The 13,612-nt window shown below is 58.0% G+C and overlaps 1 protein-coding gene across 1 annotated transcript in view; it reads left to right on the top strand.

The window, feature by feature from the left end:
* BCL9L (B-cell CLL/lymphoma 9 like) overlaps positions 1-13,612 on the top strand; it is a 26,188-nt gene continuing 12,576 nt past the window's right edge. Inside the window, exons 1-2 of the mRNA XM_021718337.1 lie at positions 1-35; positions 6,042-6,098. The gene's annotated coding sequence lies outside the window, so the exon portion shown is untranslated. The remainder of the gene's footprint in view (positions 36-6,041; positions 6,099-13,612) is intronic.

Genomic DNA, 13,612 nt, shown 5'->3' with positions numbered 1-13,612 from the left:
TCCGGCCTGGCGTGAGGACCCCCGGCCCGCGCGAGGTGAGGGGTGGGCTGGGGGCGAGGGCGAAAGTCATGCCAGGCCAGCGGAGGCGCGAGGAGGAAGATCCAGTTGAACTGGGGAGGGGGAAACACAGTCTGATTGTCTCTTGCTCTCTGGCACGCAACCTCAGGCTGGTTAAGGGGTGGGGGACGCCCCCAGGGTCAGCGGAGGCTACTCTTAGGCCTCCAATCAGGTTGGCAGCGCCAGAGCACTGGGGGGGAGGGCTTAGGGACAGCCAGGGGACCCTGCCACCCTAGCGCAGAGAACAAGGCCGGCCTTGGGCCAGCTGGAGCAGCGAACCCTGCCCTGGGGGCTTCTGGGAGATGTAGTCCCCCTCCCAGGCTCACCAGCCCCGTGGGTCTCAGCACCCTAGCACTCCTCAGCTGGCTAATGGGAGCCTCTAGAAGGAGTGGATCGGGATTGGGAAGAGCTGGGGGTCACCCTCTGCCCTCAGGCACTGCCTAAGGGCAGCAGGGGCTGTGACCGAAGTCTCCCCTGCCAAGGCTTCTGAGTGGTGTGGGCTTGGCTGGGGGGTGGGGCAGTCACACAGTTCCTTGGAGGTGTCCCTGCACTGCTTAGGGGAGGTGGCCCTTGGCTTGATCCAAAGGAGCCCTTGGGGGAAGAATGTGGGGAAGAGAAGTGAGGCTGAGGCTTCTTGCTTGGCCAGGGTCCTGTTCCAGGGCTGCTGGAATTTGGTTTCAGAAGAGACTCAAGTCTACTCTCTCCTTCTTCCTCATGGAGGCTGAGAAGGAGAATGTCCCTCAAAGTCTGGGAGTCTGGAAGGTGTCTCTCTGGAGCAGTGAAGCCAGGATCAGCTTCTGTCTGTCTGTCCAGCTTCCTTCCTTCCGGGTTTTTCTGACACCCCCTCCCTCCTCTTTCTGTCTGTCTGCTGCTTGGGGTGTGTGCCTGTGTCTGTGTCTGGGAGAACCTCACTGCAGGGAGGAAAAGTCTTGCTCTGAGAGAGGTGAGCTGGGCATGTGTTTGAGACCTCAGAAAGGAGCTCCAAGGCCCTCTTGATCTTTCGCCCTCCCTCCCAGCCTTGGTTTATGGTTTTACCTAGGAAAGCTGTCTCTGCACTGTATCTGCTCTAACCCTACTGACGCCTCTGAGCAGCTCTCTGAATGAGACTTCTTGGGTGAGTGGGCGTCCAGTCTCCTTCCCCTCTCCTCAACCCCTCCAGGGAGCAGCCACTTCCGGGCAGGGGCTACCTCTCCCCTCTGCAGCTCTTCAGCGCTGGCTGGGCTGCCTTCTCTGGGTCAGGACCAGGATTTTATGGCCCCAGGGGCAGAGCAAGCTCAGGCCCTGTCTTTCTGGTGTCAGCTACTGATAGAGGAGGCCTTGGGACAGAGTGAGAATGGGCGAGGGGGAGGGAGGGAGACTGGGAGTCTGGTGCCAGGAAGGAAGGTGCTGTTTCCCCCAGGTGATCTGCCTTGGCCTTGGAGAGCCAGGCCTGGAAGGCCAGCCTTCCAGCCACCTCCCTCTAGGAGGTCTCTGCTTACCCACGTTGCTCCTGATTGGGGAGGGGGGCCTCATGGTGGGAGGAGTGCTGGTGAGGGGTAGAATGCCTCTCATCTTGGATCCAGAGAGACTCTTATGCCTGGGGTAGCAGGAGTGCTATGACTGGAGATTGGTTCTGGAAGCCCACATGGAGCCTCAGAATGAGTCTCTGTTAGGATGGGGCATCATGGGACCGGGGAGATATTCCAGGGTCCTGGAGAAGGATTGGTGGTGCGCAGAAATTTGGAGCTAGTGCTGTCTGTTTTGGGCACCCATGACTCTGCTTGGCTAGTTCTTGCCTTTTGACACCTGGGTTAAGCTGAAGCCCTAGGCTGGGGACTCAGCTTCCATGACCAGGCAGGGCTGGCTGTAGCCCTATGGGCAGAGGCCTAGGGGGTGGCAGTGTGAATCCAGCAAGGGCTGGAATGCCTGGCACCTGCTTTAGATTAAAGGCGATGCTGTGCAGAGGGGGGCTGCTGGCCTATGGGGGGGAGTGGCTGGGATGGAGCTCCATGGAGCCCAGGAGTGGGGTGGGAGGAAAGGACCAGGGTTCCAGGCAGCAGCAGCTCTGGCAGGAGCGGAGGGAGGGAGCCAACTGTCACCCAGCTCTGCAGCCCCTCCTCCAGGGAGTCTAAGAGGAGGAGCTGGGGGCGCCCGCATGCTGCCTCTGGCGCTGCATACTTAAGTTCTGTCCCAGCACCCTGGGGCAGCTCCAGGGAGCCAGGGTGTCTGAGTGTCCAGTCTTCCCAGGATCAGAAGAGGCCTGCAAGGAGGTGGAGTTCTTGTTCCCTGATGCCATGTTTCCTCTTTCTGGGGCTCCTTGGTTGCTGATAGTGACACACCTCAAGAGCCTGGGCACCTAGGGGTGACAGGGAAATGGCATCCCTTCCTTCCTTGTACCAGAGCTCCGGGCACTGCCCGGGTGCTGACCTGGGGGGAGGGGGCAGAGAGGGATGGCACCGTGGGAAAGTGGGCAGCCGTGGGAGCCAAGCGGGTACAGGCTGGGTGCCGCGGGCAGGGAGCCTCTGCCAGGCCCGCTCTCCCTGGGGTGGGGCGGCTGTTCCAGGGACTGGCTCAACCTGTTGAGCGCCTGGCTGCTCTAGGCTGGCATCTGTGCCCCTGCCTGCCAGCCCTGACAGCTGCCCACCCCTAGCCACACTATGGGGGCTGCCCCCAGAGATCTGAGAAAGGAAGCTCAGACTGGCTAGAGGGACTGGAATGGGACTGGTGGGGGCTTCTGCCAGGGCTGAGGAGCTCGTCCTGGGAGCGCAGGGTTCCTCTGAGTCCCGTCCTCTAACTCCCAGAGCTGGGGCTGGAGCCAGTGGGTGGCCAGGGCCAGGAGCAGAGGGGCTGGGTGAGGAAGGCCACAGCACTGCAGCTCCTGAACTGGTGCATGTCACTTGGACGGGCGGCCCTGAAGGCAGCCTGGAGTTACAGCCTGGAATTTCCTCTGCCTGGTGCCAGGGCCAGGCCTCCAGAGCCCCACCCCCAGCCTGGCCTGACCTCCCCTCCCTCTCCTCCTCCCAGAGCTCTGCAGACTTTCCCTGGAGGTTGGGGGAGGGGCGGGAGGGACATTCTGCATATCTTGGGGGGGTGACTTCCTGGGTGTTGGTATATGTCGCACTGCCTCAGTCTCCCCTAGGGTCCCCCTCCCTGTGGAGGGAAAGGAAGCCCTGGGTCTCCAGGGTGATCCTCCCACCCTGCCCTGAGTATGGGGATCCCTGAGTCCCGTGGAAGACTCCTCACTCCGGCTCTTGTTGTCCGCCTCTCCCTCTGACCCCTTAGGTTTCAGCCTACGGTGGGGCTCTGACAGCAGGTGAGGAAGGAGAGCAGTGGGCCGCTCTGGAGGGGAGAAAGTGGACACCCCTGCCCATGAGTCGGGGAAGGGACACAGGCAGGCACCCTTTACTCTTGGTGTTGAAGGGGCGGGAGGCCTCCTCTTCTCATTTCTGTCAGTGGCACAAGCGGAGGCCACTCCTTTGCCTTCTCTGCAGCAGCCTAGGCCCTCCCTGCTTGGCCCTGGGCCTGCTGCCCCTCCTAACGTTGGTGTCTCTTTCTAGGCCTTCTTCCACAGGGGCTGGGACACCCTCTCCAATCCCTCTCCTCCCGCAACAGGCTGGTAGCCCCAGGCTGGCCCGTCTTCCCCTCCCCCCACCCCTCCCCCCTTCCCCCAACCAGCCTCAACTGGGAATGGCCCTGAATCCAGCATTTCCAGCATTTCGAAACCAGGATTGTTTTGAAATCCCTGAGTACTTCTCCACCCCCCTCAGACGCCCCTCCTCCCGAGGAGTGCTTTGGAACTGTGTCCTCTAATCTGACTTCATGCCGTGTGTTGCAAGGTTGTGTGTTTGAATTTGTGTGCTAGCACATGGCCGCGTACTACTTTGTGTGTGTGCGCATGTGTGGGTATCCCAGTGTGGGTGTCTCTCTGTCAGCGGTTCTGTGACTGGCCGGTGTCATGTGTGTTTCCTGAGCTCTCCATATGGGAGTCTCTATGAGTTCAGGGGCCACTCTTGGAGAATTTAGGGTTATTTCTAGGAGACGTTTTTGGATGTGAGTCTTTGGGAGTTGTGTCTGTCTCTCAGTTGCACGTGTCTGGGGGTATCTGAAGAGTGTGTGTGCCGGGGGCGTGTCTGTTTGACGTGTGTACATGTGTGTGCACTTTTTTTCTCTTCCTTTCTCTCTTCTCCCTGGGAGCGTGTCTGGGGTGTATAGTCACAGGTCTCCCTGCAGCTCCCTGGGACATGGAGTCCTCTGCCCTTTGATAGGGAAGTTTCCTGGAGTGGGGCCAAGGCTTCTGGCAGTTCCATGGTCCTTGGAGAGAGAATGGTTGAGTGGGGAAACTGGGATAAACTGTCTCTGAGGGCTGGATTCTCTCCCTCTGCCCCTCACTGACACCTAGCCCTTTGAAGGGTCTCCACACCACTAGTCTGCCCTCATCTTTTTGATGATACAGTGGTGACTGTAACGGGGAGACCCAGTGCTCGAGAGGAAAAGGGTTAGGGAAAGGGAGTTAGCCCTCCACTCCCAGGATGCTTCACTGGGAGTCAGGAACAGCCAATCAATCATCTGGAACCTGGGAGCTTGGTGGCAAATTTAAGGTTGAGAAAAGTTGACTTCTCCAGCTAGAGTTTTTTTTTTTTTGCCAAATCAGGGATAGTGATAGTGGAGTTATGTCGGCATGGGATACAGACACTAGAACCTCTGATACCTTGCTATGACTCAGTTTCTCATCCTGATATCTCAGGTTATAGTAGAATGTCTTCCTCTAGATGCACTTGTGGCAAATCAGGGAGGAAGGAGAAGTCTGGGGCAGGGGCTGCTTGTATCCATCAGGGGCCCGCGGAGACAGCAGCAAGAGGTGGACATAAGGATAAACTGTCCCTTTTACATCCCCACCTCCCAGTGGCCTCTGGTCCCAGAGCATAGTGGGAGGAAGGAGGGGCAGAGACACAGGTTGGTACAGTGCTCAGTGACCCAGCAGGGGAGGGCCTTGGCAAGGAATTTTCAGTTTGTTTCTCAATCTCTGTCTCTGAGACACGCACACACACGTCACCGCAGACACCTTCAGGAGATGAACCCAGAAAAATCACCCAGGTGGCGGTAGGGCAGGGCTGTGCCAGACGGGGCCATGTGGAACCAGCCTTGTGCGGGCAGACGCCCTGCACTGCGTGAGCCTTCGAAATGAAAGTTGAGCCCAGCCAGAGATCCCTTCCCCAGCAACCCCATCCTAGGCCTGGGAGCAACACAGGCTGGAGAGGGTTAAGTCTGGTTGGCAGGGACCCCCCCCACCCCAGTGCAGCGAGAGAGAGGGAGGGGTGGTTAGCAGCTTGCTCTAGTTGGCGTCTCTCCCAGAATTCTTCGGAAAAGAACTCCCCTTTGACCCCCCAGTACAAACTGAGCCCAGCCACCAGCCTCCCTCCCGCCTGCTGTGGGAGCTTCGCCCAGCCCCCTCCTACTGAACTGCTAAACCGGATTCTCTCACCCCAGGCCCTTCAACCACACCAGGTCCTCAGGACTTTTCGTCTTCAGGGGACCCGGGCTACAGCCAAGGAGACCACACAGGGACATAGAACCCACAGCCTTTCTTTTGCCCGAAATAAAATAACCTTGGGGTGCTGGCACTGGAAGCTGGGGTCCTCAGGCTTCCCCATCCATCCCCTCCCCCAGGTCCTCAGGCCAGGTCGTGGGAGTCGCCTGCCCCTCCCACGCCCATGGGGCTGAGCTCTAAGGGAGCTCTAAGGTCTTCCAGTGCCTTCTCCTTTCCTGCTTCCAGGAGAGGGAGGGGATCGGTGTGATGGGGCAGCTGGGTCAGACCTGGCTCCCAGCCAATCCACAGAAGTCCTGGGGGGTGGTGTCTGAGTAGCTCAGAGACTTCCTGGAGCTGCTGGCTGTGTGTACGTGTGTACATGTTTATGTGGTGTGTGTTGGGGGTGGGGCTGGGGTGATGGGAGGAACAGGGGCATAGATTGCTGGGGGGGGTTCTAGCTGTGACCCTCTCTCCACAGGGAGCCCCATCCCAGACCACACCCTTGAGCCTGAGCCCGACACACATTATTCCTGAGGTGAGAGGTCCGTGTGCTTGCGTTTGTCCTTTTCAGCCTCCCCGATCTCTGTCTCTCTGTCCGCAGCAGCCGCATCTTCCTGGCTTAGCCTCTGCTTGGCTTTTTGTCTTTTGGGCTCCCTCTTCTTGGCATTTTGCCCCCACTTCTCCTTTCATTCTCCTCTCTCCAGAGGAGGGAAGTCTCCTCTGGCTCCTAGTGGGCAAACAGCCTTATGACCTAGAACCCTAGAACCCACCCACTGGGGCTGGGGGTAGGGCTAGGATGGGGTGGGAAGGGTGGTTCCAGCCTTTTCTAAACTGGAGCTTCCCCGGGGAGGGAGGTGGGGAGAGTCAGCCTAGTCACCCTAGAGGGCAAGGTACGATTTCCTGGTTATCCCAAGTAGTCGCTCCTCCTTGCTGGCTTTGGCCTCTGCTGGCTGAGTCAAGCCAGGGTGGCTACCAGCCACTGGAGTGTGGTTTCTGCCCTTGTCCCCTAAGTGCAACACACACAGACACACACACACACACACACACACACACACAGCCTGTCTCCCTCCTGCCAGCCCCCTCCTTCCTTACTTAGCAACAACTCCCTGAATTCATAACAAACACTCCTATGGACTCCTGATCAGACTAGGGAAAGCTGGAGAAAGCTGGGGACAGGGAGGGAGGAGAAGCTTCTCCTAGACTGTCCTCAGGAGGGAGGGGCTTCTAATCCATTCAAGAATTCTTCCCCCTCCCCCTGGAAGCCACTGCTGCTCAGGGACAGGGAGGAAGTGGTCCTACTTTCAACTCAAGCTGTGAAAAAAGTGGGGAGCAGTGGACAGGTGTGGCTGAGCAGGTGGGTGGGGGGCAGGGCTTAGACTCCACCATCACTGGTGAGTCCCACTTGACCTTTGACCCCCACCTGGGGCCTGGGAGGGGGCAGCAGACCTCTCACTAGCTGGCAACAGCTCTCAGCAGGGGCCCTGAGCTGTTGTCCTGGTAACTTGCTGTGGGCCCCCTTCTGACAGTTAGGGACCAAGATGGGTGAGGATGTAACGGATTGGGGGTGGGTGGGGCTGAGGGAGGCCCCAGAACTTTGCTCTGCACAGGCCAGGCCAGGCCAGCCGGGACACCTGTGTTGAGGGGGTGGGGAGCCGTGCTGTCTCTTTGATCTCTTCCTGGGCGGGAACTGGCCCCTATGCAGGACCTGTACACACCAGGGAGGGTGTGCAGAATGAGTAGGTGAGGTATGCGCCCCCATTCCTTTTGTCATAGCTCAGAGGACTGATACCACCGTGACTCTGTAGTATTGTGAAATGGTTTAGAATCCAGATGCTGGAGTGTCTGGGTTCAGATGCTGGTTCCTCTAATTATGGGCTGTCTGCCTTAGACAAGTTGCTTAACTTCTCTGTGCCTCCCTTTTCTTACTGGTAAAGTGAAGATAATTAGAATACTTTCTGATAGAGTTGTTCTGAGGATTAATCAGACAATGCATGTGACGCCTTTAGGGTTACAGAGTAAATGCTCAGTAAATGTTGCAGAGCCTCTTCGCTATTATTAGTCAGCACTCTTCACAGGAACTTTTGACCCTCCCAGGGGTTTTAGCAATGGAAGAATTGATAGAGAGGGAGGAAGTGTCAGGGGTGGGGAAGAGATAGCCTTTCCAGCACTTCAGATTTCTAGACTCAGATACCCTTCCAGTCCTGTCTTCTTGCTGCCTCGGTTTCCCCACTGTCGGTGCTGACTGGCCTCCTGATTGCAAGTTTGCCAGACAGCCAAGGGCCGGGAGAAGACCTGGGGATCTTAGGACATGCCTCCCTCCCTACCTCCCAGCACTTCTCAGGGCCAGTCCTCCCTCCCCGAGGCTGTTTGCTCAGTTCAGCTCCAACTCTCCTCCCACCTCCCCATCCCCTGCTGTTCTGCTCTCTCACCAGGCAAACAAGACATTCTGTCCTTAAATGGCTTAAATGGCCGCCTCCTCTCCTTCCTGGCCTAGGGGTCAGGGACCTTCCTTGGGGAGAAAAGTGGCAGTGTGGAGCTGTGACCTGCATGGCAGCTGTTAGGGAGCATGATGGGTGAGGATGTAATGGATTGGGGGTGGGCGGGGCCGAGGGAGGTCCCCTGGATTCCCTGTACCCTGCCTGGGTGTTTCCCTGAGGGGCAGTGCCTAGGCCTGTGATATGCAGAGGAGCCCAGATGGGCATGCTTGGCACCTGCTGGACACAGATGGGCAGGGAGGGGGCATCCTCAAACCTACAAAAGGAGTGGGTCCTATCAGCAGCCATGGTGTCCAGAGGACACCTCTGGAATCCTTCCCTGAGCTGCATGGGTGAGTGTGGGCAGTGCTGGAAAAAGTCCTGCCTTAGCCCTGTGTGCCCTGGGGCAGGGGAGAATGCTGAATGATGTTAGGTGGCCAGGCTTCTAAAAGCCTTGGAATGAGAGCAGAATGGTGGAGGGGCTGAAGCTTGGAAACTTCTGGATGAGGATCTCCAGGAGTGGGTGGCAGGGCTGGGGAGCCCACAATGAGTAGGGGAAGCTATGCAGACAGGTGGCTAAAATCTTCTGGAGATACTGGCAGGAGTGCTTAGGATACCAGGGTTCCTGCATTCTGGGATTTGGGCCTGGCTAGCTGGTGCCCTCTCTGGCCATGTACCAAGAGGGGTGGGCAGGAGAAGCTCTGCTCACTACTTCCTCTGAGTCCAGAGGGGACACCTCCCTCCCATGGGCCTGAGGGATGAGGGCTCAGAGTCAGCCTGGGCTGTGCCTCACTGCTGGGCTGGCTATGCCTCCTGTGCCCAGCCCCTGGGGCCTGTTCCTTGGGCAGGCTGGGGCTATTTTTGGGATTGGGCTGGGGCTCTGGGGCTGGTTTCAGATGTTCCAATGTGAACGGGAGAAAATGGGAACAGATGGCTGGAGGGTTCCGATCAGCGGGTCCTGCTGGAAGCAGGTTATTTTTAGGGCCTTGTTAACCCTTTGGGGGCTTGTGGGGCCACCCTGAGAGATACAGTCTTCTCTAGCTGAGAAGAGAACAGGTCTTTTCTCTCAGCCTTGTACTTTCCAGAGCTCCATGTCAGTTGTTCCTTCTCTCCCAGACCTCCTCTCTTTAAAGAGATCTGTGGCAAAAGAGTAGGCCTAAGCTTCCTCCCAGCCCAAGTACTGCAGGCTGATGCCAAGGAGTCAGGCAGGAGGGAGGACACCTGGAAAAGGGGAGGCTGGCCCTTGTCAAAGGGAAATCTCCCTTTACTTGCCTACTGGGGTTTTGAGACGTGGATTTGAGGCTCTGAGAGTGGTAGCTGCTTTCTGGTTTCATGCTCTGGGTTTGAGGGTGTTGGTGAGCCCAGGGATGTCTGGGACAATGCTAACAGAGGGAGCTGGCCTCTGTGAGGAGGGCAGAGGGGAAGCCAAGTCTTTTTTTTTTGTTTCTTTTTTTTTTGAGTCAGAGTCTCACTCCAGACTGGAGTGCAGTGGCATGCTCACAGCCACCGCAGCCTTGACCTGCTAGGCTCAGGCGATCCTTCTGCCTCAGCCTTTCAAGTAGCTGGAACTACAGGCATGCACCACCATGCCTAGCTAATTTTTATTGATTTATTGTAGAGATGAGGTCCCATCAAGTTGCCCAGGCCGGCCTCGAACCCCTGGACTCAGGCAGTCCTCCCACCTTGGTCTCCTAAAGTGCTGGGATTACAGGTGTGTGCCACCATATCCGGCTGAAAAGCCAAGGCTTTGTGCTTTGTGCCACTAATATGAGGCCTATGGGCCCTGCTCACTTAGATACTCAAGGGACAAGTATCTAGACAATGCCCATCTTTACCCAATATACACACATTTGGGTGCCATGGCAGGGGTCAAGATGAGGACATCAGGGCCAGAGGTGGTTTGTTGATGACTGGTATGTCTTAGGCATTCTGTTAGATAGTTTCACTCCTGTCATCTCGCTGTGGATAATAAGATTATCTTCATTTTGCAGATGAGGAAACTGAGGCTCAAAGGGATGAAGGGAAGTTGAACAAGGTAGCTCACAAGGGGCAGGGTGAGAATGGCACTGTCTGCCTGATTGCAGACTCAGTTCTCACTCCACTGCACCACACTGTCTGCCAGGGCTCAGAGGGCGAGGCTGCTGGGTGCAGGACCTCCTCAGGGAGCAGCTTTATAGAATGGATGTGGGAAAGGAGACCTGGGGGCAGGGGACCCTGCCTGCACTGCCCTCACAATCCCGTAAGCCCTGTTTGCCTGAGGGTGCCAGGACTGACACCAGAAACCCCGTTTGGCCTTCCTGTCTCCCCTGCAGGAGGATCACAGGCATACATCCTGTCTCATCACCCCCAACCCCTCCCTGTCCTGGCCCACATGCCCCTGCTTCCTGGAGGGTCATGGCAGTCTGGGTGTCAACGTGGGCAGAACTCAAGGGCCCTCTTGGCACTCCTGGTGCCGAGAGTCCGGCCTGGCCCGGCAGGCGAGGTGAGGGGGCTGGGAGGACGTCTCTGCCTCTGGCAGTACCTGGGGAGAGAGCAGACCGGGCAGGCAGGCGTTGGGTGAGGTCCCGCCCGTGGTGCGCTTGGCTGTGCCAGCAGTCTGCTGCACTCCACTCCTCCCACAATGGCCCCATTGTTCCTAGCAGCCAGGCAGTTTGGAGGAGGTTCCTCGGGCCACCCCTGCCCCCCTAAATAGGGGCCAGATTAACCCCTTGGAGGACTGAGGCCAGGTGAGGGCCCACAGGGAGCTGCCCTGCCCATCTCTCCCTGTTCTGGAAACTCAGACTTGGGAAGTCACCTTCTACCCACGTGCACCCAGCAACAGGCCACCTCCTGAGACTGAGGTCTCCCCCAGGGTAGGTGTAGCACCTAGACCCTCTCCCACCCCCACCCTGATGTAGATGCCAGGGGGCAGGAAGTGCCAGTGGGGTGGCAGGCGGAGGCCAGATATATTTGGGCTGGTGGGGCTAATTCCAGCTACCACCGCCTGCCCTACTGGCTCCTGAGCTCCTTTCCTTCCTGTGAAACAAGAGCTGGGTTGGGCCTAGCTCAGGATTTCGGTGGATTTAAAGAGGCAGCATCATCCCTGCCAGCATGGCTTCCTCTCCCCCTCCCCAGGTAGGGTCGGGGCAGGCAGAGGCCTGGAGAGCTGACTGCTTCTCCCTTGCCCTAGGCTAACCCCTGGCCCTTGCCTCTGTTAGGGTACCAGGCTTTCGGCACTCCTCTCTCCCAGAGCCTTGGGCGGGTGGGGTGGGCGGGGGTGGGCTGTGGTTTCCTGTGTTGGCTGTTTGTGCCTGGCCCAGAGTGCCCGCCGCCTGCCTGGGCTTCCTGCCCTGTCTTGTTTCCTTGTGCCCCCCACCCCTTCCCCACCCCTCCCCCCGTGGGAGGGAGCAGCCAGGGATTGGGCAGCAGTCTTTGGGGGCACCCCACTGCCAGGGCATGATTGCTTTCCGAGGCCTGACCACACTGTCAGTGGCTGTAGGAGCCAAGAGAAGTGAGGTGACCTCAGGTCTGTCCAGGCAATGCCACTGTCCCTGCAGGCTCCAGAAGGGAGAGTGGGCCGGAATGGGCAGAATGCCCCCATTCCCCCCACCAAGGACCCTGTTCAAGATCTCAGACCAGAAAGGTCTGGGAGCAGAAGCTGCTGTGACCCTGCGGAATCGGGGTTGGCTGACATTACCCAAAGGCTGCAGGTGGAGTGGAGCTGGAAACTTCCAGGCAAAACCTCCCAAGCAAAAATGGTTGATTTGCATGGTCTCCTCTGGCATAGGGTGGGGAGAAGTGGGGAGAGCTGTTAGGAACCAGGGCCAGAGGAAGGCCCTTGAGCCATAGAGGGTCCTAGAACAGCACCTGGGTCCTTGAGCAGATTTCCTGCTGGGCTATGAATCCTTGACCTCACCAACCGGCTGAGTCACCACCTCAGGAAGAGGAAGTGACCTGAGTGGTGGAGGAGAGCTTCTAAGGACCAGGGAGTCCTGACACCCAGGAGGAAGGGGACCTGGGACCTTGTTGTCTGGGGGGCTGTATCTTCCTGACAGAGACCAAGGATTGCACCCACTGCCCCCAGGAAGGTCCTATGCTTTCCCCATCACAGGGGGTCCAGGCAGCACATTTTCCTCTCTAGAGGTGTCTGCATGTTCTCACTACCTCTTTGGGGAAGTTTTGAACCAGGCCTTAAGACTGGTGGGCCGCCGGTGAACCAAGCAGAGGCTCCCAGCATGGGGGCGGCTGGAAACAGGCAGGTTGCCATGGGATGTCTGCCCCACCTGTGGCAGTTTTGAGTTGAACAGAGCTGGTATGTCACCCCTGGAGGCTCTGGGCAATGGAGCCTTCCTTGTCTCCTTCTCCCAGCCAGGGTCAGGCCCACTTTGACCCTTAGGCAGCACCCTCATGTTTCATAAGGGGGCCAAATGATCTCAGGCTCTTTGTCTCAGCCTCCTGCTCTGGGCACATTCTCCTGGGTGTGGGTCTGTCCTTCCATTCAGGTGACTTGCACCTGCTCCCTGTTTGTGAGCACGTTACCTCTCCCCACCCAGTCCCTTAAGAGGAAGCCACAGAGACAGAGACGTGTTCCCAGAGCCCCATCCCTTTGCTTTTTCCCATCTCAGGGACCCCTGGCCTGGGACTAGGAAGCCCCCTTCACTCATTATTTAAACACTGCACCAGCCAGGGGTGAACCCTCCTGCGTCCCATGGCCGGGCCTTCCAGGTATCCTCTGGGACTGTGACCGCATACAGGAGGAAGGGTCTTTGGGAGCTCAGGCCAACTATGGAGGGGCGAAGGGGGAGGTGTGAGATGGGAAAGTCCTGACTCATCCCTGCTAGACTCAGCTTGTCCTGCTGCTGGGTGGGAGAGAGGAGGTGGAGTCCTAGAGGGGAAAGTGACTCTAAGATTCTTCTGGAGAGGAGCCTAGGTCTGCCTGGCCACTGGAGAGGACTAATTTTCTAATAGACCTTCCCCAAATGATTACAGGTACCCAATTTCCGAGGCCATAAAAATAGGAGGTAGAGTGGCCCTTGCCTTGCCCCTCCTGCCTTACAGGGGCCTGGGCACCCAGTGTCTGGAATGTGGGAGGTCCACCTATATGGTGTAAGCTTGATGAGCAGTCTTGGCTGGGAGCCGGTTGGGAAGGTGGGATGGCCACAGTGTCTGGAATGAGAGTCCTGGCACTGACACGTACTGGGTATGTGACCCAAGGGCACATCACTTCCTTTTTCCGGACCTGTTTCCTCATTATGAAATGGGATAGATGCTTTTGAGAAACAGCGAGGTGGTGAAGGTGAGACCCTGAGATGCATGTCAGCATGGCCTGCCCCTAAGCCCAGGTGTCTCCAGCGACCCCTGCCTCCTGCATCTATGCTCTTCTCTGGTTGTAATGTAGGAGACGGGGGTGGCAGGCTGCTTCCCAGCCAGGCCCTGGACTTTGGAACCTTCCCCCAGGAGCCTTCCTCCCGAGACAGAGCTAGAGTGGGGAAGGCCAGTGTGCCCTCGGGTTAAGTTAGGCTTAGGCTCCCACCGGGTAGCAGCTGGGGCCCCTCACCCGCAGGGCCCGGCCCAGCCTCCAGCAGCCCCGCAGGCA

Source organism: Carlito syrichta, unplaced genomic scaffold, assembly GCF_000164805.1.
Source record: "Carlito syrichta isolate Samal-C Ts95f unplaced genomic scaffold, Tarsius_syrichta-2.0.1 Scaffold312093, whole genome shotgun sequence".
Lineage (NCBI taxonomy): Eukaryota > Metazoa > Chordata > Mammalia > Primates > Tarsiidae > Carlito > Carlito syrichta.
This window is presented reverse-complemented; position numbering and strand designations above follow the sequence as displayed.